At 38.4% G+C, this 22,472-nt stretch overlaps 1 long non-coding RNA gene across 2 annotated transcripts in view; it reads right to left on the bottom strand.

Moving 5' to 3' along the window:
- Positions 1–1,078: 1,078 nt before the first annotated feature.
- Positions 1,079–22,472, bottom strand: part of LOC147343039 (uncharacterized) — a 35,956-nt gene continuing 14,562 nt past the window's right edge. For both annotated transcript variants that reach the window (XR_015156884.1, XR_015156883.1), the window contains one exon: positions 1,079–1,453. This is a non-coding gene — a long non-coding RNA (uncharacterized LOC147343039). The remainder of the gene's footprint in view (positions 1,454–22,472) is intronic.

Raw genomic sequence — 22,472 nt, 5'->3', positions numbered from 1 at the left:
CTCTTTGCAACCCCATGAATCGCAGCACGCCAGGCCTCCCTGTCCATCACCAACTCCCGGAGTTCACTGAGACTCACGTCCATCGAGTCAGTGATGCCATCCAGCCATCTCATCCTCTGTTATCCCCTTCTCCTGCCTTCAATCTTTCCCAGCATCAGGGTCTTTTCCAATGAGTCAGTTCTTTGCATCAGGTGGCCAAAGTATTGGAGTTTCAGCTTCAGTCCCTCCAATGAATATTCAGGGTTGTTTTCCTTTAAGATTGACTGCTTTGATCTCCTTGCAGTCCAAGGGACTCTCAAGGGTCTTCTCCAACACCACAGTTCAAAAGCACCAGTTCTTCAGAGCTCAGTCTTCTTTATGGTCCAACTCTCATATCCAAACATGACTACTGGAAAAAACATAGCTTTGACTATACACTGGGGCAAAAAAGACAGCATGGTTCCCAGAGACCTCAGGTTTCAGAGAAGAACAGTATCCAGGATCCTGAGGACCACTGGGAACAATTTGCTCAACTTGCACTTCACTGGAATTACTTACATGTGCTATATGCTATGCTGCATGGTTTTATCTCTATTCTAAGTTCAGTTTTAAATTTTTTAAATATGTTTTATACCTCCCACTGGGCTTCCCCCATGGCTCAGTGGTAAAGAATCTGCCTGCAATGCAGGAGATGCAGGATATATAGGTTCAATCTCTAGGTTGGGAAGATCCTCTGGAGGAGGGCATGGCAACCCACTCCAGTGTTCTTGCTGGAAAAATCCATGGACAGAGGACCCTGGTGGGCTACAACCCATGGGGTCATGAAGAATTGGATACAACAGAGCAACTGAGCATGCAAGTTTACCTCCCAATAGCTAGTTGTAAAATTATTGGACATCACAGAACATCTCAGACAGTATGCCAAATGATATTAGGACTATAAATATATTAAGAGTAAGAAACACAAAACCTCTTTGCCCTGTTAGGCACATAATGTTTTTTAAAATATTTTATTTTTCTAACTTGAGTATAATTTTTTTAAAGCTTTTGTATTGACCATAACTAAAGTAATACAGGCCCATAAATAATCAGTAGTGGGAGCAAAAGGAAGCAAAGAGGAAGAAAGAGGGGAGGGAAGGAAGGAGGGAGAGAGGCAAACAACTGGTCAAATTATGGTTATCTCATGTTACTGGTTTTTAATTTTTTATATTCATGTGCATAATTTACATTGATAGAGGGATGAATTGCTGGGTAATTATGCATCTGAGAGTTTTTTTTTCCACTAGACCAAGATACTTTTCTATTTTACCATAAACTTTTCCTTAAAATAATTTTAAATTCTACATTAGAATCCACTAATTATAGATTTTTTGTAGGTTGTGCATATCCATGGCAGATTGGATTCTCCAGGAAGCTAACGCAGACTCAGTTTAGGGTGTAGAATATTTTGGAAGGAGGGTTTTACGGTCCACACCTAGGGGAGGAAGAAAGCAGGAGAAAAAATATCAGGCCGCAGTGCTGGCACTGCAACCAGAATGGTCTACAGCACACTGAGTTCTGTCTAACATCTGTCCTGTTATAACTCCAATTCTATTCTATAAGTCATAGTATATGGGCTGCCTCGGGAATGGTGGCTTTCTGCAGCCATCTGAACTCCATGTATTTGTCAAAGTCACTGTCACCGGCATCTATTGAGAGCAATCCCACAGCTATGTCAACAAGTTCTTCCTTGCATGAGATTTCAATGCATATTGCCATGGCTATACCCCAATACAAAATAAAAATGTTGAGAAAAGTCAGAGCACGGAATGATTGAACAGTGATAATATATAAAACATCTTAACTTAAAAAAATAAAAAAGTTAAAATGACTATCTCACAGGTTAATATATTAGTTCTTTTACAACTTTCTTTGTATAGATTATTAATGAATTTTAACATCAGTTTATATTTCTCCAATCAGTAATATAACTTCTGTCACAAGTTGCCAGTTCACTCACTTTGTTTATGTTCCTACTGGTATATTAGTATCACTATTACTAGATAGGATTTAAAAGCGTTCTCCATTAAAATATTCTAGTTTCAAAATTTGAAGTTGATTACTTCAATATAATCAATTCTTCTCTCCTACCCAGACCACTTCATTCACTCACCTATATTATTTGAGACTATATTTTTCTATCTGGCAAACAGAAGGAGATGAAGATGATGATGCAAAATGGCCTCACCCACAGTACAACAGCATGTATTCCAGAAAAAGCCTTAGAGAGATGCTCAATGAAGTTCACAGAAACACCATTCATTGAAAAAGAAAAAAAGAAAAGCAGCATTGACTATATAAATAAAATATACCACCTACCAATACAGTACTTATCAGCAGCTAAGATATAAACTGAAGAATTGAATGATTTTCTTTTAAAATATATGAGCAATTTTTGGATTATTAGTAACTGACACTTTCAGCATGCTTTGGAAACCAGGAATAAAAAGGCATTAGTAGATGTTTGTTTTCTCCCTGTAAGCTTTTCATTTTGCCACAAGAGCCTATCTTCTTGAGGCCTTTCCATTTTAATTCAATCAGTTGCAAATTAATTTTCTAAGGAACAAAAAGTATTCCTGAGAGATGTTGTATGATTTCCATATTGCTTTCATTTTTATCTTTAGGTTTAAGAAATAAAAGCTAATGAAGTCAATAGTAATAATCTTCCTTTCATGCAGTTTTCTTAGGTCTCATTATGAATTTTCTACAGTTTTCTTTTTTTTTTTTAATAGTCAAGGTTCACTGCTATTCAAATGAACACCAATATGTTAATCATGGCATAATCAAATGATGTGATAAACTCTAGGCATCAAAGTTAGTCAGTTGTAATCAGCAATTTCTATATGGAATCTGCTTTACAAATATTAAATGCAACACTGGTTTCTTTTCTTTAGGTGTCCAAGTTTCATTTTTGTTTATATTTTGTTTCATTTCCTACTCTTCCAAACTTTGGTTAACTTTTCCTTCTTATCAATTTTTCAGAAGCAAAAGAATTCATCCCAAGTATGTCACTTAATTAGAGGGTTATACAATTCAAAAGCAGCCAATTACAAGAGAACTGAAATACTTATTAGCAAAGTAGGGACTGTTTGTGTAGACTTAGCAGGTTATCATGGTCTTAATGAGTTCTCACCTTCTCGCCATTGCTGCACATTTGTCAATGATTCAGAATCTGTCTACTTAAGGCACAGCTAAAAATGAGAATTCAGAGGCCAAGCATCTCCACTCCTAACAACAATAATTTCAAACAGGTTTGGGGGGTTTGTCTTTACAGAAATGTAAAATTCTCATTTAAAACATTTATGTACACTTACTTATAGCTCAACTGATACAACTGTTCATTTAACCTCTGGTATCAATAACCTCAGATATGCAGATGACACCACCCTTATGGCTGAAAGTGAAGAGGAACTAAAAAGCCTCTTGATGAAAGTGAAAGAGGAGAGTGAAAAAGTTGGCTTAAAGCTCAACATTCAGAAAACGAATATCATGGCATCTGGTCCCATCACTTCATGGGAAATAGATGGGGAAACAGTGGAAACAGTGTCAGACTTTATTTTTTGGGGCTCCAAAATCACTGCAGATGGTGACTGCAGCCATGAAATTAAAAGATGCTTACTCCTTGGAAGGAAAGTTATGACCAACCTAGATAGCATATTCAAAAGCAGAGACATTACTTTGCCAACAAAGGTTCATCTAGTCAAGGCTATGGTCTTTCCTGTGGTCATGTATGGATGTGAGAGTTGGACCGTGAAGAAAGCTGAGAGCTGAAGAATTGATGCTTTTGAACTGTGGTGTCGGAGAAGACTCTTGGGAGTCCCTTGGACTACAAGGAGATCCAACCAGTCCATTCTAAAGGAGATCAGTCCTGGGTGTTCATTGGAAGGACTGATGCTAAAGCTGAAACTCCAATACTTTGGCCACCTCATGCGAAAAGATGACTCATTGGAAAAGACCCTGAAGCTGGGAGGGACTGGGGGCAGGAGAAGAAGGGGACGACAGAAGATGAGATGGCTGGATGGTATCGTTGACTGGATGGACATGAGTTTGGGTGAACTCCAGGAGTTGGTGATGGACAGGGAGGCCTGGCGTGCTGCAATTCATGGGGTCGCAGAGAGTCAGACACGAATGAGTGACTGAACTGAACTGAAGCAAGAAGGGGCAGTACAGTTAGCTGTTAGCAGAGTGGGAAGTTCTGATATTCTGTAACCATTGCTGTATCACAGCTATCACAGTGATAGTAAAACATAAATCATAAGACAAAGATTTACTATTGTTTGGGGAAACACGGACGGAAACCACATGCCCTGGCCAGACAAGATCATAGTCACATGCATGAGTTATCTTACAATAGGAGGTCCTGGTAAGGAATGCAGAACTAACAAGCCACTACCAATTGGAAGAATACCAGAAAGGTCAAAAGCAGAGAGAAGCCAGTCTGTAAGTCCTACCAACCTCCCAGAATCCTCCTCGCTGGAATCTATCTTTACTGAGTGATGCATGTGCCACCAGGAAGGACCCTGAGTCAGAATGATTGGCCAGAGACAACCCAGAAACTAATTCCATCATCATAAAACCCAGGACTGTGAGCCACTTGGCAAAGCAGTCCTCCTAGTTTCCCTTACCCTCCTGCTCTCTGCCTGGATGCCCCTTCCCAGCAAAGTCTCTGGCTTTCTCAGTATGTGTTTTTCCTCAGACAACTCATTTCTGGGTGTTAGATAAGAGTCCACTCTTGGGCCCTGGAAGGGGTACCCTTTCCTGCAACAGTATCATCAAAACCAAAAAATCTCAGGGGAACAACACACATACACACTATCCAAAACCTCTGTCCAATTTTTCTTTAGCCTAGAAATGGACGCGCTTTTCCTGGTTTCAAAGACACATTGGTACTAGGACAGAAAGCAGACTTCCTGGTCCACCTGAGAAGTTTATATGACAAACACTGTGTGTGCCCACATGCCCACGAGTGTGTCTCTAATGCATTCGTTCCCAGGCTTCACTTGCCTGATTCCCAAATCATCATGGTTATGCTGAACTTGTGGAATGACAGTCCTGTGGCGGGTGACTCTTCATTTCTCAGCTTCAGTCTTGGAGAAGCTGCCTCCAACAGCCTTAAATGAGAGTGTACGCTTGGCATCCTTGGAAGTAAACCAGGCCTGTCTTCCTTAAAATCACAGATCATTAAGACTATTTGAATAGTGGTCCCAGAAACTCAGCAATTCTTTTTTTTTTTTTTTTTAACATGGCACTTCTACTGGCTGCTTAGCATTAGCATTCTATAATAGAAAGCAGTTAAAAAGCATTCAAGATTATCCTTGATATTTAGAACCTTTTTCCTAACCATATATCCCTCGGACATCTAAAGGGCATAAACCACATTTATAGGGTTCTTTCTTGCTGACCCAGTCAGAGCACTGGTAAGGAGGGAGAGCTCCTCTGAGGACCTTATGACCCATACCAGCTTATCTAATAAGTGAGTGTTAGGAACAAAGCAATTCATTCCTCAGGATACAAGCACAAAAAGCATGTCAGGCTAAAACAAATATCCTGTTTTTTTTTGCCTTAGAAAATACAGAAGGCACAAGGTTGTTTTTAGAAATAAAACAAGTCCATGAATATTTTACACACACACACAATCCATGGGGTCACAGTCGGACATGAATGAGCAACTAAATACACATGCACACATATACATATACTGTGTTTAGTCACTTCAGTTGTGTCTGAGGGTTTGCAACCCTATTGACCATAGCCTGGCAGGTTCCTCTGTCCATAGGGTTCTCCAGGCAAGAATAATGGAGTGGATTGCCATTTCCTCCTCCAGGGGATCTTCCTGACCCAGGGATCCAACCCATGACTCTTAAGTTTCCTGCATTGGTAGGCAGGTTCTTTACCACTAGTGCCAACTGGGAAGCCCAAATCTATATCCATCTATTTATCTGTCTATCTGTCTGTCTATCTATAATACATGGATAAGAGAGAGATCTCTATATTCTGGGGATACATTTATGGCTTGTAATTCCATGGACAAGGGAATTTGCACGAGAAAGGAAAGACATTAAAGGCAAACCATTAGTCTCAGTTTTTTGGAGTAGCCAAGACCCAACTGCTTTCAAACTGTGGTGTTGGAGAAGACTGTTGAGAGTCTCTTGGACTGCAAGGAGATCAATTCTAAAGGAAATCAAGCCTGAATATTCATTGGAAGGACTGATGCTGAAGCTTCAATACTTTGGCCACATGATGCGAAAAACTGACTGGTTAGAAAATACCTTGTTGCTGGGAAAGATTGAGGACAGGAGGAGAAGGGGACAATAGAGAATGAGATGGTTGGATGGCATCATCAACTCAAAGGACATGAATTTGAGGAAATTCTAGGAGATGGTGAAGGACAGGTAAGCCTGTCTTGCTGCAGGGGGTTGCAAAGAGTTGGACACAACTGAGCAACTGAACAACAGACCCAGATCATAAATTCTGAAATAGAAGAACAAAATGGAGACTTCCTCTGAAAGTGAAAGTCGCTCAGTTGTGTCCTACTCGTTGTGACCCCATGAACTATATACAGTCCATGGAATTATCCAGGCCAAAATACTGGAGTAGGTAGCCTTTCCTTTCTCCAGGGGATGTTCCCAACCCAGGGATCGAACCCAGGTCTCCCACATAGCAGGTGGACTCTACCAGCTGAGCCACAAGGGAAGCCCAAGAATACTGGAGTGAGTAGCCTATCCCTTCTCCAGGGGATATTCCTGACCCAGGAATCAAACAGGGGTCTCCTGCATTGCAGGTGGATTCTTAACCAACTGACTACCATCACCAAATTCCTAGCAAATATGCTCAGTAGGTAACAGGTTTCTTTTTTATGTCTCATTGACCAAATGATAATGCACTAAATGCTCCTTGATGCCAAGCCATTAAATGTGCGTGCTTTGCATTTGGTGAGTGTTTCATGAGTGCTCCTAAGCAGTTAGGGTCTTCTTTTCATGTAAATGTTCAGATACGGGGATACTAGGAAGCACTGTCATCGACACGGTGAAGTGGGTGGACCCCCTTCTGCTTTCCTCTGCCCTAGTTCCCGCTGTCACTTTAAGTGACTTTCATTTTCCACCATCAAAACTGTTCCTTAGAAAATGATATGTGATAGAGGGACGTGAATCCCTGCAATTTCTCCTCAGAATGACTTCAATCAACATCAGGTGAGTATTTTGGGATCTAAAATCCAACTAGTTAAATTCTCTCTGATTAAACAATGTGAAAATGATTTCAGTGGTGATGAAACAGTCACCAGGTCATACCCTGTACTTCCTTGTGTCAGGAAACATCAACTTTTACCTAGTTTGAAATGCAAATCCAATTTGTCACCACACGCACACACACACACACATATCCCACAGAATTTCCTTTAAACCCATGCTGAAAGACCTTTAATGTGCTCCCTTTGGAAAGGGAAGCCTGGAATGCTACAGTCCATGGGATCGCAAAGAATCAGACATGATTGAGAGGCTCAACAACTTGCTTGCCTGTGTGCTCAGTTGTATCCGACTCTTTGCAACCCCATGGACTGTAGCCCACCAGACTCCTCAGTCCATGGGCAACAAGTTGCTCATGGCACGAAATTTAAAATCCTTAATGAAGCTACAAGATCTCACTTATCTTACCAGCTCATCTCAGCACAAATGCCCTGGTTATCTGGGCTCCAGCCACACTAAGCTTTCCTAAAATTCTTCAGCGAAAGATTTGTTTCTCATCTCAGGCAAAACAAGGAGAGCCTTTCCCATCCTACTACTGCCTTGGCCTACTTATGCTATCAAATCTGCTTTTAAATATCACTCTCAGAGCCCATTGAATCATTATAAGTAGAGGAACAGGATTAATAGGAAGATGTTAAGAAAATTCTGGTTTGGGAAATCACAGTGTATTAGGTTTAGTTACTACAAAAAAAAAAAAAAAGAAGAAGAAGAATGAGAACAATTAACTTAAAGGAAATACTGAGAAAAACATGCAAGCTAAGGAGAAGATAGTAAAATTTTTGAAACCTTAAGAGAGTTTGGTCAAGGACAAATAGCCAGGGGAATGCAGAGTCCAGCCAAGACTGAACTGTGTCTAAGAGCACCTACCTTGTCCAGGGCCCTCTCTGCAATGTAAATAATGAAAATGCAACATACAGATAAAGCCAATAGGAATTAAGGGCAGAATAACATGTGGACTAGCCACCTCCACTTTGAGGAAAGCTCAGAAGGGGCATTTGCAAAGGATTTATCAAACGCATAAAGTGTAAGTTGACAAAACGATGGACTTGGGCTATAAATAAGATCGAATGAGAGCTTTTGATGTTGTCATGGTCAGACTTATCCACAATGCCCCACCTATTCTGCCCAAGGCATTGTTTCCTAGAAGGAAAATCTATGGCTAAGTGATTGTAGAAGTAAAGTCGCTCAGTCCTGTCTGACTCTTTGCGATCCCATGGACAGTAGCCTGCACCAGACTCCTCCTAAGTGATTGTAGAGAATATTAAACAAAACAAAACAAAACAAAACAAAATGTAGTGAATCAGCTTGGGCTACTAGAATGCTCTTAGCTTACTAAGAAACTTTACTTCCTCTTACTATCAACAAAGAACCCACCCAAAGGAACTGTCATGTTAGACAGGAGAGCAAATGAAGCGTTGATCACAATTTTTATTAAATGGTAATGCTGAGATTTTTTAAGCTCTGTCTCACCAAGTAGACTGTAAATATCCAATGCTTGCTGCTGCTAAGTCGCTTCAGTCATGTCCGACTCTGTGCAACCCCATAGACGGCAGCCCACCAGGTTCCCCGTCCCTGGGATTCTCCAGGCAAGAACACTGGAGTGGGTTGCCATTTCCTTCTCCAATGCATGAAAGTGAAAAGTGAAAGTGACATCGCTCAGTCGTGTCTGACTCCTAGCAACCCCATGGACTGCAGCCTACCACGCGCCTCCATCTATGGGATTTTCCAGGCAAGAGTACTGGAGTGGGGTGCCATTGCCTTCAATGCTTAGAGTGTGTTTTACTCATCATTGTATCAATTGCTTATCATGCTGCCTGGAACATAATTGGGAGCCAATATATAATTGTGGATATTTTCTCAACCAATTTATGCTAGTCACAGAGGCCTATCCTCAGTCCAAAATAAGCACAAAAAAATGTGATGAGTGCCAGCAAGTAAATAGAAGATAATCTAGAAAAAAATTTCTACTTAATAGCAGTCATAGGTATAAGCCTTCTATCTCATAAAAATGTCTACCCGCAACCATCATCAACATACCACCTTTTCTTAATATGTTTTGAGTATGGAATTTGTGCAGTGAGAAAGGGATAGTTTTCTTTCTTTCATAAGTCTTATGTGGAATGACTTTGAGATGTGTGAGACATACACATTCCCTTGATGCTGCAGTAATCTAATATCAGTTAAGGGACTCAAAAAAAAAAAAAAAAAAAAAAAAAACACCTCTGAAAATGGCTGCACTTTAACAAACCCTTCCAAATATCAGGGCAAGTGAAAATGGGTGTGTAGACAAAGGTCCTGAATGGAAAAACTTCTTCTCTGTCTTTAAATAAAGAAAAATATTGCTTGATTTCAGAGTTTACCAAGCTGAGTAGAGGAAAAATAGGGGAACAAGAAATCTGCCCTAAAGTTTCAAGGCCTATTCCAGCATCTAGGTCTGGCATTTTCTATCCATATAATCACCTATTGCCTTGCAATAGATGTGGTTCACAGATTAGCAGCATCCACATCGCCAGGGAGCTTTGAAAATACAGAATCTGAAGCCTCACACCAGATCTACTGAAATTAAATCTATGTTTTACCAGGCAATTCATGTGTCCATTAAAGCTTAGAAAGTACTGACCTGGAACCTATGGTATATGATGAAGACCTGGGGTTAATATGTTAACTGTACGTTAGAATATGTTTAAAGCTAAAATTTAAAATTGACAGAAAAGATGATTCTTGAGATACACATAGATGAAAGAATTTCTTTTCATATAAAGATACTAAAATTCAGAATAGGTCAGAGACTACATCCTGCAGTTCCAAAAGGCAGATTCAAACTGGTTTAAGCAAAATGAACAACAAAAACATTAATCATCTTTAGATCTGCTTACAGATAAGAAAGACAGAAGGAAAATGTTCTGTCCCCGGAGGAAAAGTCAAAAAGTCAGGCACAGCCTGGTGCTTAAATATGTTGAAGAGAAACTCAGAAATTAGAAATTGTACCCCTGATAATATAAAAATAGTAATTCTATTTTCAATCCCTACTTTTTACCTTCCAATGTGCTTTAAATTTCTCTATTTGTACACAGTTTTACATATTTAATGTCATTCCTCATTTTCTCCATTAGATTATTAATCCCATAAAGAAACTGACAGCTTCTCACCTGCTCAAAGTAATTTTCAGTTGTTCATAAACACCTATTAAGTATTTTATGACCACTCACTGCCTAAAATACAAGGAATGATTAAATTTACCCAAGTGGAAGCATGTGATTCAATTTCTCTTGCAATATTCAACTAATTCCTTTATCTCCCTAAACCCTTCAGAACAAACTCAATGTGTTCTCACCTTAGAGAGATCTTCCCTGCCCTACCCCCAATTTCTTCCTTTCTCCTTCCCAAGCAATCTGCCCTTTCCTCCACTATAGACCTTATACCATGCTGTGAATTGCTTGGTGTCTTCATATTTAACTATGACATCTTTGGATTCAGCACCATAACTCAGATTTAACTAGAGCCTTCTGGCTGGAATCAAATTTAAATCAAATATCTCATTTTGCAACCTACATGAGTCCAATACTGTCCTCATTTTCAGTAAACTTCTGTTCTTTTTTCAGTGTTGCCTCAGCTTATGGGTTAACCTCTGAGGATGAGATCTCTATCCAGTGTTTATGCTAACTAGTACACATAGACCACAGTTTTATGGACATTTGCCAAAGAACTCAAACAGATTCATGACTGTAGGAACTTTGCTCAAGACTTGATGACAGCAGAAGGATTCGATAAAAATCTAATTTTTCAACCCAGCAGTGCACAATTTTTCTCCATCAGGTGACTAGTCCCTTTTTATCCTTCCACTGTACACAGCCTGAGCTCAATTATATGACATAATCCACCACCTCCTGGATACAGACCCTGGCCCCAACACCAAAGCCCAGGTTAGTCCATCTTCCCCAGCATTCACAATATCTCTTAGATGTTCTTACTCTAACCCTTTGGAATGTAAATAAATCTCTCCATGGAGAGCTAAGACCTGAGCATTCAGCTTTGCAGTCTATGGATTGCTCCCTGATCCTGGGGTTATCTGCTTTGAAATGTAACTATATAGCTCCTACCTCTGCAGAGGCAACTATCTCTGGAATCCTTATTATTTAACTAGTCATCAATTAACTTCCAGACTTATTTTTAGGGTGCTTCCCTGTTGGCTCAGTGGTAAAGAATTAGCCTGCAGTGCAGAAGAGGCAGGAGATGCCACAGTTTGAATTCCTGAGTTGGTAAAATCCCCTGGAAGAGGAAATTGCAACTCACTCCAGTGTTCTTGCTGGGAGAATGCCATGGACATAGGAGCCTGGTGGGCTGCAGTCTGTAGGGTCATCATGAGTGGGACGTGACTGAGCGACTGAGCACGCACACTTGTTTTTATAGTGCAGGACTCAAGTTTCAATAAAATTAAAATAGCCCTCACTCTGCAGAAACAAACAAAAAAAAAAAGTTTTTTCCTTGTCCCTATGTGTATCTATTCTTTGTTCGCATGCATTAAGAGGTTTCTCTGTTTCTTAGAATTTAGAATTTTGTCAACCTACACTCAAGAATATATATATAATCAAATCTTACCAGAAGTTGCTGCAATCTCTTAATCTGCAGTTCAAGTATTTATGCAATATGAGAACTTTCTCCCCAATTATTTGTTTGAATAGTTGCCTCTCTTTCATCTGATCCTTTTTCTCTTTCTGGAATAGAGGTTATTCACACATTTGTTCTCCTAGATGGATCTTCTCAATCTTTCTTCCATCATGGCTTTGAACTATTTCTTCCACCTCATCTTCCAAACTATTAGACAAATATCTAAACATTGACTAAAAGAAAACAATGTTTTAAATATAAAGAATTGGGTTCTTCTGCTATATGTCATGGAGAAGGCAATGGCACCCCACTCCAGTATTCTTGCATGGAAAATCCCATGGACGGAGGAGCCTGGTAGGCTGCAGTCCATGGGGTCGCTAGGAGTCGGACACGACTGAGTGACTTCACTTTCACTTTTCACTTTCATGCATTGGAGAAGGAAATGGCAACCCACTCCAGTGTTCTTGCCTGGAGAATCCCAGGGACGGGGGAGCCTGGTGGGCTGCCATCTATGGGCTCGCACAGAGTCGGACACGACTGAAGTGACTTAGCAGCAGCAGCGATATATGTCAATCTTCTTTTGTGTGCTTATGACATTTCTTACTGTTAAATTGTTACTAGTCTCTTTTAGCAGATCTATTTGATGCTTTTATCTCTGGCTGTGAGTCCCCGTAAAGCTGTTGACATCTTCTTTGTCAGCTGTGTGTCAGGTATGGTAGCTGGAGCATTCTATATAGCTGTACGTCTATAAGTGGGAAAAGGTTAAGTCTTTCATATCCCTACGGGCCAGCAATGTGACTCCCAGTTCCTCAGTAGATCACATGAGTAATCCACGTTGTTGCCCAGATTCCCTGCATAGCCTCACCTCAAGTGTGGGAGAACTTGACTCATTCATTCCTCTCCTCCTGGATTCCTTGAGGACTTAAGAAACCAGGCAAGCACACATGGGGCTGATATTAACCTTCTGTCCACGGTCTAAGACCTGTTACATTCAGAATCTCTTCCGAGAGCTCACTGGCTTTGGCCCATGAAACAAAAAACGTTTCAGCTATTCTGTCTGAATTCTCCCAGGGAATAAGGCTCAATAACTATTAGCCCCAGTAGCTGTTTTGTCCAAGAGAAGAAACTGGATTAGAATTAGGGAGTATAAACAAAGCACCAAGGTATGATTTGAACCTATTTCCTGAATGAAGGGAACAGCAGTTGAGCCCAAGAAGCTAGAAAGGTTCCAAAGATGTAAGGCAGGTGGCCAAATGAACAGTGTTTACCTATGAGTATATATTGGGAGTGAAGAGGGGAGAATCAAGGATAATCAAAGGCTTCTTTCTAGTTTAGAAAATCAGTTGAATAAAGTAATCAAAAGATTAGCTGTTTCAATATAGCAAAATTTCATTCCATCTCCTAGTTCATTGCCATTGAATTATCTGTGACTCACATATTCTTTGAAGGAAAACAACTGTCAAGAAGAAACAAAGGATATTTAAAAATACTTATATCCACAGGTCAACTTATGGTCATGATTGCCCTAACTGCATTTTCTAAATATATCCCATATCATCATCCTTATAATCTTGCTGCCATTAGACTGATGCCAGTTAAGAGCTAGACAATCCAATTCTTAGTATTAAAAACTGATCCCAGTTTGAAGTTCAGTGGTCGTTTTATTTTTTTATTTTTTAATTTCAAGTAAAGATACATACCATGACACACCATGATAAATTGCTTGGCATAGTGGTACTCAGGGTGAAATTTTATAAGCCTAGTTCCAGTACTTCAAAGTGTACTTTCAAATAGGGTTAATAAAGTCAACTGGATTACTGATACTTCATCATAAAGAGGAGCTTCACTGTCCATGGTTTCATAATAGCCTGTTTATCTTGTTATTTGTCACTATTTGCCTGAGAAAGCATGGAATTCATAGCACTTTTCACTCTGAAAATTACAAGACTACTCTATCAGCATACTTAAAAATTATATTCATCTATGTTCTTTGAACAGGAACTGTTTTTGAAGTGGAAGTACATACTATGCTCTTTCCGGTAGTCAACTCTCAAAGCATAATAATGACAACAACAACAACAAATAATAATAATGTTGTAACATCAAAAATGCTAAACAACACAGGAAAAGATTAAAGGCTGAGCACTAAGAGACTCAGCTAAAGGAGGGAAAGATAAAAGCAGAAAAAAGTAGCCAAACAGACAAAATTCATTGTTTACTGCAATGAATGCTGAGTTAGAGGAGAGCTGAACGCTCTCAGTTATTTGCTTATTCTCCATGTTATTCCTGAAAGAATTTAAGACTTCTTACACAAGCTGGACAACATGACAAAGGGAAAAAGAGATTAAAAAAGAACACAACATGGTTATGTGTGCAAAACTGAGTTAGAAATAAGTTTAATCTAAAAATGCCTGCTATAAAACCAACACACTTGCTATAGAAAGTTAGTCAAAAATTTGACTCTAAGCTTTTCAGTAGTCAATTCTAAAAGGGAGACATTGTGATCAGTTGCACAATTCCTTGTACCTGTAGATACAAACTGTCCAATTGTTCAGGAGCCCCACCATGATTCTGGTGGGTGAAGTCAGATAGGAGTATTTCCTGGAAATCCCTGGAAATACAATGTCATGACCTACGTCTTCAACAGCGTTCTTACAACAAAAGAAATAGGAAGATTCATAAAACTGTTTCTTATCTTGTCCCTCAGCCAGTGTAAGGCAAAAAAAAAAAAAAAAAAAGCACATTTTACTTAAAAAAAAAAAAATAGTTTACAGGGTGTGTGTGCATGTTAGTGGCTTAGTCATGCCTGACTCTTTGAGACTCCATGGACTGTAGCTTGCCAGACTCTTCTATACATGGAATTCTTCAGGCAAGAATACTGGAGTGGGTAGCTGTTCCCTTCTCCAGGGGAATCTTCCCAACTCAGTGATTGAACCCAGGTCTCCTGCATTGCAAGCAGATTCTTTCTCAGATTCATCTGAGCCACCTATTGAGTGGTAAAAGAAAGTTATAGTTCTTAAATGTTCAAAAATTCTTAGTAAAAACAATATAATGCTGTATTGTCCCAAAGCTTTCAGGTCTCTAGAGAGTTCTCTCAGAAATAGCCCATAGACCCCACTGGGCACCAGTGGTTTGGAAACAGTAAGAATAGATGTTAAGGGGGCTCAAGAAAAAAAAAATCTGATAATCTGATGATGAACTAATGACTTGACTAAACTTTCAGTTTCTTTGGACCCAGTGGGACATGTTTCTGACTTTCCTAAATTGTGAAAAAGCTTGGAGCTGGCACCAGGATTAAGGGTGAGGCAGACACTAACAGAGCCTCATGAAATGTTTATAATCTACAATCTCTAACTCAGAAATAAGTTTCACCCTTTTTGAAGGAAAAGTCCCAGTTTGGGGTTCAGGATCATTTCATCAATATCTAATTATCTGTTATCCTTAAACTAGATAGTATAGGAACAGAGATTTCAAGTGAACAGGAAACAAAGATCAAGAAAACAAATGTTTCCTGGATCTGAAGGCAATTTTGAATGGTGGAGAATAAGCAAGAGGGGGTTGATGATAGAAAGAGGAGCTAATCTGTTTATTATGTACAAAAATCTTAACAACTCAATAACAATATATCATCAATATTAAGCGAGAAAATTCATATTAGTAAGTATCAAAATAGACTTGAGGTAGTAGGTGAACAGATTACTATGATTTGTTTTGTTGTTTGTTTGTTTCACTCTCAAGAGTGTTAATTGAGGACTTCTCTGGTGGTCCAGAGAAACTCCAGGCTTCCAAAGCCGGGGGGGCTGGGCTCAATCACTGATCGAGGAACTAAGACCTTATTTTGGCCAATAGAAACTGCCAAAATAAGTAAAAGATATTAACAAAGTTCATTTACATTGATAGTGCATAAATGTTATCCAAGTTACAATCAAAGGTCATTTGCTTAAAAAAAAAAAAAAAAAGACTATTGCTTGAGACTATATAAAGACTTGTTCGTGACAATTGCATACCTCTTTCTTTTTTTCTAATTTTATGTGCTAAAAGCAGAAACCAGAGCCAAAGGAAAAATGGGCCATATGGGGACCTAAACATTTGTACATTGCTGCTTGAAGCTTTGAAAGCTGAATGAATGGAGAGCAATTCATTTTGACTTCTTAGTCTCTCTGCTGTTACCCTAGCTTTACCAGTTTTTTCAGTCATTAAATAATTCTACCCAATGGCAAAAAATGTTCATGAATCATATCTTAAAGCCAACAGGCTAAAAAAGAAACAGTCTCATCCATGGCCTTAAGATCCACTCTCCATGAAGACTAATATCAATCTCAATATAATCATGTTGAAGGCCAGACATCTTTTGATCAATGGTGTCTAGGTGACTATCAGAGTAGTTGTTCAGAACACACAGATAATAGCAATGACAAAGACCAATCTCAGAGCCAAGTTTTAAAGAGCATCAGGAGAGCAATGACAAAGATAAGATTTAAAATAATAATAAAATAAAAACAAAAACAGAGACTAGAGTCTGCAGAAATCTGAATTATGTAATTTGAGCATCTATTTCCTGAAACACATTTTCACTTAGGAAATTCAAAAAACAAAAAAAGGAATAAGTTAGCCTAGCTGTTTGAAAAAAAAAAAAAGCTGTTTCCTGCATGACCTTGTATAAAGGTTTCAAAGTTTCCAAATGAGAAGTCTAAATTTGAAGCATTGGAAGTCAAAATCACTTGCAAACCATTAAGAATGGTTTTCCAATACAACAGCAGCAAGCTAGAAGCAATTTCTGTTCCTTTGAGATCATGCTCTGTTATCCAATTCTGGCATTAAAGATTAAGAAACTTAAGAAATACCTAATAATTATATAAGCTTCTAATTGCACACATTGTTCTAATAAGATTATGTGGTCAATTTTGAGACTGGGTAAACATTTTGAAATTGCCTTACCAGAGTTCTGCATATAAAAAGGTTTTTTTTTTTTTTTTTTTTGTAATCCTAGTCCTAATCCTGTTTTAGAAAATCTCTTATTGAGAATTTGATGAGACCATTTCAGTATCAGTCTGCTTCTATCCCTTTTTCTAAACAAAAGCCTTGTTGCAAGCAATCAATCCCAGCAAGCCAATCAGCTTTCCACCATGCATCCTCTTAAATATTTTCTCTGAAGCAATGTTTCTAAATCCGTATGCTTTCAATAAGATGCTAATAAATGTTCTGTGAGGGAAAAAAAAAAATAAGTTTACATAGTTAACTAAGCTTGAGGCTGGCTGGTAAAACACACTTAAACAGATTTCTTAATTACAGGAATTCTCTTGAGCATTTAGCCTCCTCTTTAAAGAGTCAACATTTAGCATCAGTTAAGCTCCTCCTTCTTTTTCCCCAAAACACTATTTTTATCTTTCAGACTTCATTCCCATGGAACTTAGGAAGAACATCCTTGAAAGACAGTAATAAGGAAAACTGTAGGTGGGATTAGTGAGTCTCACAGAGTGGACTGTACCTGTGTTACGGAAATGTGCCGCTTGAGGCTTTATTCCACAAGCCAGTTCTATTTAATGACCAGCTTCTCCCATCCATCCTGGATGGAAAAGCCTGATTTGGGGTCTCTGAAGCCCTGTGACCCAGGAATCAAGCATGTTTTATGCCTCTACTGAATATCTGTCACCTTTACATGTCACCAATCTCAGTGAAGAGATGGGATTACCAACTGACTTCATCTGGCTGTGCGTATTAGAGCCTAAATCTATATAGGTGCAGAGGGAGGTAACCTGGCAGGTAATACAGCCTTGCCTCATTGGGTTGAATAACTTCCCTCAAGCATTAGGCTTTCTTATGATACTTTTCAATGAGAATGAGACAATGAACCTGGCTGAGAAGACAGCCCTGCTTGTTCTCTCTCAAGCTGTTCTAAGATCTCTACCAATGGAAACTCACCAGGACTCCAACATTGATTTAAAGATGCCCATTAACAATCCACTTTAGAAACATTTGGCTTGTGAAAGCTTGTCCAGTGAAGATAAAATTTGATTAGAACTTAATCTAGGGAGATTGGGATTGACATATATACACTATATGTATAAAACAGATACTGAAATTGAAGTCGCTCAGTTGTGTCCGACTCTTTGCAACCCCATAGAATGTAGCCTACCAGGCTCCTCCATCCATGGGATTTTCCAGGCAAGAGTACTGGAGTGGGGTGCCATTGGCTTCTCCAGAGGATCTTCCCGACCCAGGGATCAAACCTGGGTCTCCTGCATTGTAGGCAGACGCTTTACCATGGCCACCAGGGATGCCTATGAGAACCTACTGTATAGCACAAGAAACTTTACTAAGTGCTCTGTGGTGATCTAAATGGGAAGGAAATCCAAAAACTGGTATATACGTATATGTATAATTGACTCCCTTTGCTATATAACAGAAACTAACACACCATTGTAATGGTGTGTTAGTTATAATCTAATACAAATGTTTAAAAATAACAAAAAAGAATATTATTAAATCATTTAAAAAAAAAAAAAAAAAAACTTAATCTTACTGGATTGCCAAAAAGTCTGTGTTACAGCTTTTCAGTGGCCTCTTCCAGAAAACCCCAAACAAACTCTTTGGCCAGCCCAATACTAACGAAGACATATGCTGGCTAATAGAACCAATAAATGGTAATCACAAAGGTTAACAAGTTTACCCAAGGTCATACCTCTGGAATTCTTTCCATTATACCATGTAGTTTAGTCCATTCAATCTTTCTTTTTATTAAGATATGTATCAGCCTGATGTCCCTTCCTCACAGAGCCACACCTAACCAATTTATCTAAAGCATCTCTGTCCCTATCAATCTATGCTTTTATTCAATAAAAATTATCACAGTTTGAAATGATTTCATTTGTTTATGTCTTTGTTATCTATTTCACTCTATTGGAGTGAAAGTTTAAGATGCAAGTATCTTATCCTTTTATGTTCTACTTTATCACAAACACCAAAAAACAAGTACCTGGAGCTTATCAGAATTAAATCAAGATGGGGGATCAAGGAAGAGAAATCCATGCTTTCAAGTTAGTGAAAATCCTAATTCCCATGATAGACTTTCCTTCATAGCCATGTTCAGTCTATAAAGGGAAAGTGGGATATCGTGTGCCATGGGAACTTTTAAGGGGATAATCACCTGCCTGAAATGATTAAAGGAGTCTTTAACTTGGATGCAGGAGGCTGAACCTCATGGCTCTCTAGGGGGCCATCTGTTTACATCTATACTAACAAATCATTTCCACTCACCTTTTTTGACCCCGGTCTTTGATCTCTCTGGTTTCTAGTTGTTAAAAGAACCCGGACACTTCCAAATTTCTATACCTGTCACATCTCATAATATTAATGCTTGTGGTTTTAGTTGACAACAATTCTGGTGCAATATATTAATTAGTGTTAGATTTCTCATCTGATTGGTTTCATTATTTTTTTATGATGAGATATATAATAAGAAAATAATTTAAATAAAATAAAGTGAAATAAATATTCGACTCATTTCTATGATTTTTAAGAATTGGAGAACATGCTAGAGTTATGTCTATAAAGCAAACTAAAACCACAAAATGCTATAAGCTCTTAGCTATCCTGCATTCCCAATATGAAATTTTTGGATACTGACAGATTTTCGTCTCTTTTACTTTTAACCTGACTATGAGAAAAGTCAATATGAAGGAAAAGACAGTTTTTAAAATCAAGTTTGCTAAACATAATGACCAAAGAAATGTAATAGGGGGAAGGAGTTAGGGCCTGTAAGATTTAAGAAAGGAGGACCAAATTTGAAAAGACAGAACATATCAGTGGGTCACATGATTTAATTTAATGGATGTATACTGATGTTGCCATTCAAGCCATCTCCCTCAGCTAATGAGGACTAAATCCATAAGATTTACTATACACATTTCCCTCTGCCATTAGGCTTCAGATGTGTACTTTTTTTCCTAAAGGTTAATTCAACTTCTTCCAAATTATTAAGAAAACTAACATTATATATTCACCTCTGGAAGATAAACCACTCTCCCAAAAGCTACCTGAGTGGACATATTTTATGCTGTATCACAACGCTTCATGATTACAATAGCAAGAGCTTACTTAGATATTACAAATGCATATTTTATCTTTTTAAATAGCTTTTCAACCATGAAAGCACATTATTTCTTTTATTCCTTAAGTACTCAATATACTCATGGTCAGTACTACATATCTTATGGTCCAACTTTTCCCTTATTTCAGAAGACTTGATCTTAGAAAACTGCAAACTTTCTGAGTTCAAGGTTTCATCAAAATTCTGACAAGTTATTTTATTGACATTGACAAAAGGTTTCTAAATTTATATGAAGGGGCAAAAGACCCACTATGTCAACATGATATTTAAGACGAAGAGCAATGTTGGAGAACAGACACAACCTGTCTTCAAGATTTATATAAGGACACTGTGATCAAGAAAGTGTGGTATTAGCTAAGAAGAAACAAATGTATCAATGGAACAGAATAGAGGGTTCAGAAATAGACTCCTATAAATATAGTTATCTTTTACAAAGGTGAGAAGTCAATACAATGGAACAAAGAGTCTTTTAAACAAATAGAGCTAAAACAACTGAACATCCACAAGCCAAAAAAAAAAACAAAAAAAAACCCCACAAATATATCTAGACACAGACCTCTTTTTGTAAAATGAGACCAAAATCACAGATCTAAAGGTAAAATGCAAAACTATAAAATTACTAGAAGATAACATAGGAGAACATCTAAATGATCTTGGGTATGGTGACGTATTTTTATAAGCAACACTGAAGTCATAACCATGAATGAAATTATTGATAACCTGGACCTAACAAAAATTAAAAACTGTTCTCTATGTAAAAGACTACATCAAGAGGATTAGAGGACAAGCCACAGACTGAAAACAAACATTTTCAAGTGGCTCATCTAAGGAAGAACAGTTATCCAAAATATAAAAAGATCTTTTAACACTCAACAATAAGTGAACTAACAACTTGATTAAAAAATGGGCCAGACACTACACCAAAGATAAACAGACAGCAACAAGCACATGAAAAGATGCTTACTTCATTTGTCAGAGAAATACAAATTAAAACAATCAGATACCATTACACATATTAGAATGGTCAAAATCCATGACACTAATAATACCAAATCCTGGTACAAGTCATGTCCAGCTCTTGTGAGGCCAGGCTCCTCTGTCCATGATTCTCCAGGCAAGTATACTGGAGTAGGTTGCCATTTCCTCCTCCAGGGAATCTTCCAGACCCAGGGAGTGAACCTACATCTCCTGCATTGGCAGGTGGATTCTTTACCACTGAGCCACCAGGGAAGCCCACATACAGTATTTACAACAGCTTTATTCATAATTGCCAGAACTTGGAAGCAACCAAGATATCCTCAGATAAATAAACTGTGGTAAATCCAGACAATGGAATATCAATCAGTTCCAAAAAGAAATGAGCTATCAAGCCATGTAAAGACATGGAGAAACTTTAAATGTATATTACTAAGTGAAAGAATCCAATCTGAGAAAGCTATACACTGTAGTTCCACTATATAATATTTTGGAAAAGGCAAACCTATAGACAGCAAAAAAAAAAAAAAAAAAGGAAATCAGTGATTGGCAGGGGTGACAGTTAGTGAGGAAGGAGATGAATAAGCAGAGCACAGAGACTTTTTCAGGCAATGAAAACACTCTGTATGATATAATAATGATTGAGAAGTGTCACTATATCTTTATATTCCAAACCCATAGAATGTATAATACCAAGAGTGAACCCTAAGATAAACTGCGGACTTTTGACAATTATGATTGATGACTTTGATGATTATGATGTATCACTGACATCATCCTTGGTTAAAAAAGGAAAAAAAAAATTACCGTTCTAGTAAGTGATGCTGGGGAAGGTTATGCATGTGTAGAAGCATGGGGTGTGTAGAAAATCTCTATACCTTCCCTTCATTTCAGCTTAATACTATTTTTAAAACTTTAATTAACTAGAAAGAAGAAGGAAGGCAGCTATAAGGAAAAAGGGATGAAGGAGTAATCCTATTTTTGTTTGGAGTCTTTCCCCAATAGCAGAGGCCTCTCTGTCAGCTACAGATAAAACCCCACATCTCAGTTCCACTCCCTTTTGACCTTCACACACTCTGCACCACTCCTTGCTTGTCCAGCAGCACTGAATCTATTTTACCTGTGACACCACCTTGTAACATCAGGGGGGCCCCAGGGGAGACAGACGCACTAATGCTGATGCACAGCCTCTGGATTCCCTGTGGAAGCAGATGTTATCAGTACCACTGACCTCCATAGGCAATTGCTCGGCTGATTAGTAGGAGAAATAGCAACCCCTGACTTGACAAAAGCAATAAGGGAGAAGGAATCCTGAGTTAAAACGGGAGAGTGAGCGGTTGCTGCAGTAGGAAAGGAAATTATTCATTCTAGGATAACTCCCAGGAGAAGGAAAAAGAGAACTTAGGCAAAAAAGATTAGATCGTAGTTCTAATTCCACTATTAATTAGAAGTATCTGGAGGGAAACTATTTCACCTTCTGGAATCTCCATTAATAAGCAAGTTTTAATGGTAACAAG

The sequence above is a fragment of the Bos grunniens genome, chromosome 28, assembly GCF_055505025.1.
Source record: "Bos grunniens cultivar Pamir isolate PY7600 chromosome 28, Bosgru_T2T1.0, whole genome shotgun sequence".
NCBI classification, from domain to species: domain Eukaryota; kingdom Metazoa; phylum Chordata; class Mammalia; order Artiodactyla; family Bovidae; genus Bos; species Bos grunniens.
The sequence above is the reverse complement of the archived record's forward strand: the minus strand, read 5'-3'. Positions and strand labels throughout refer to the sequence as shown.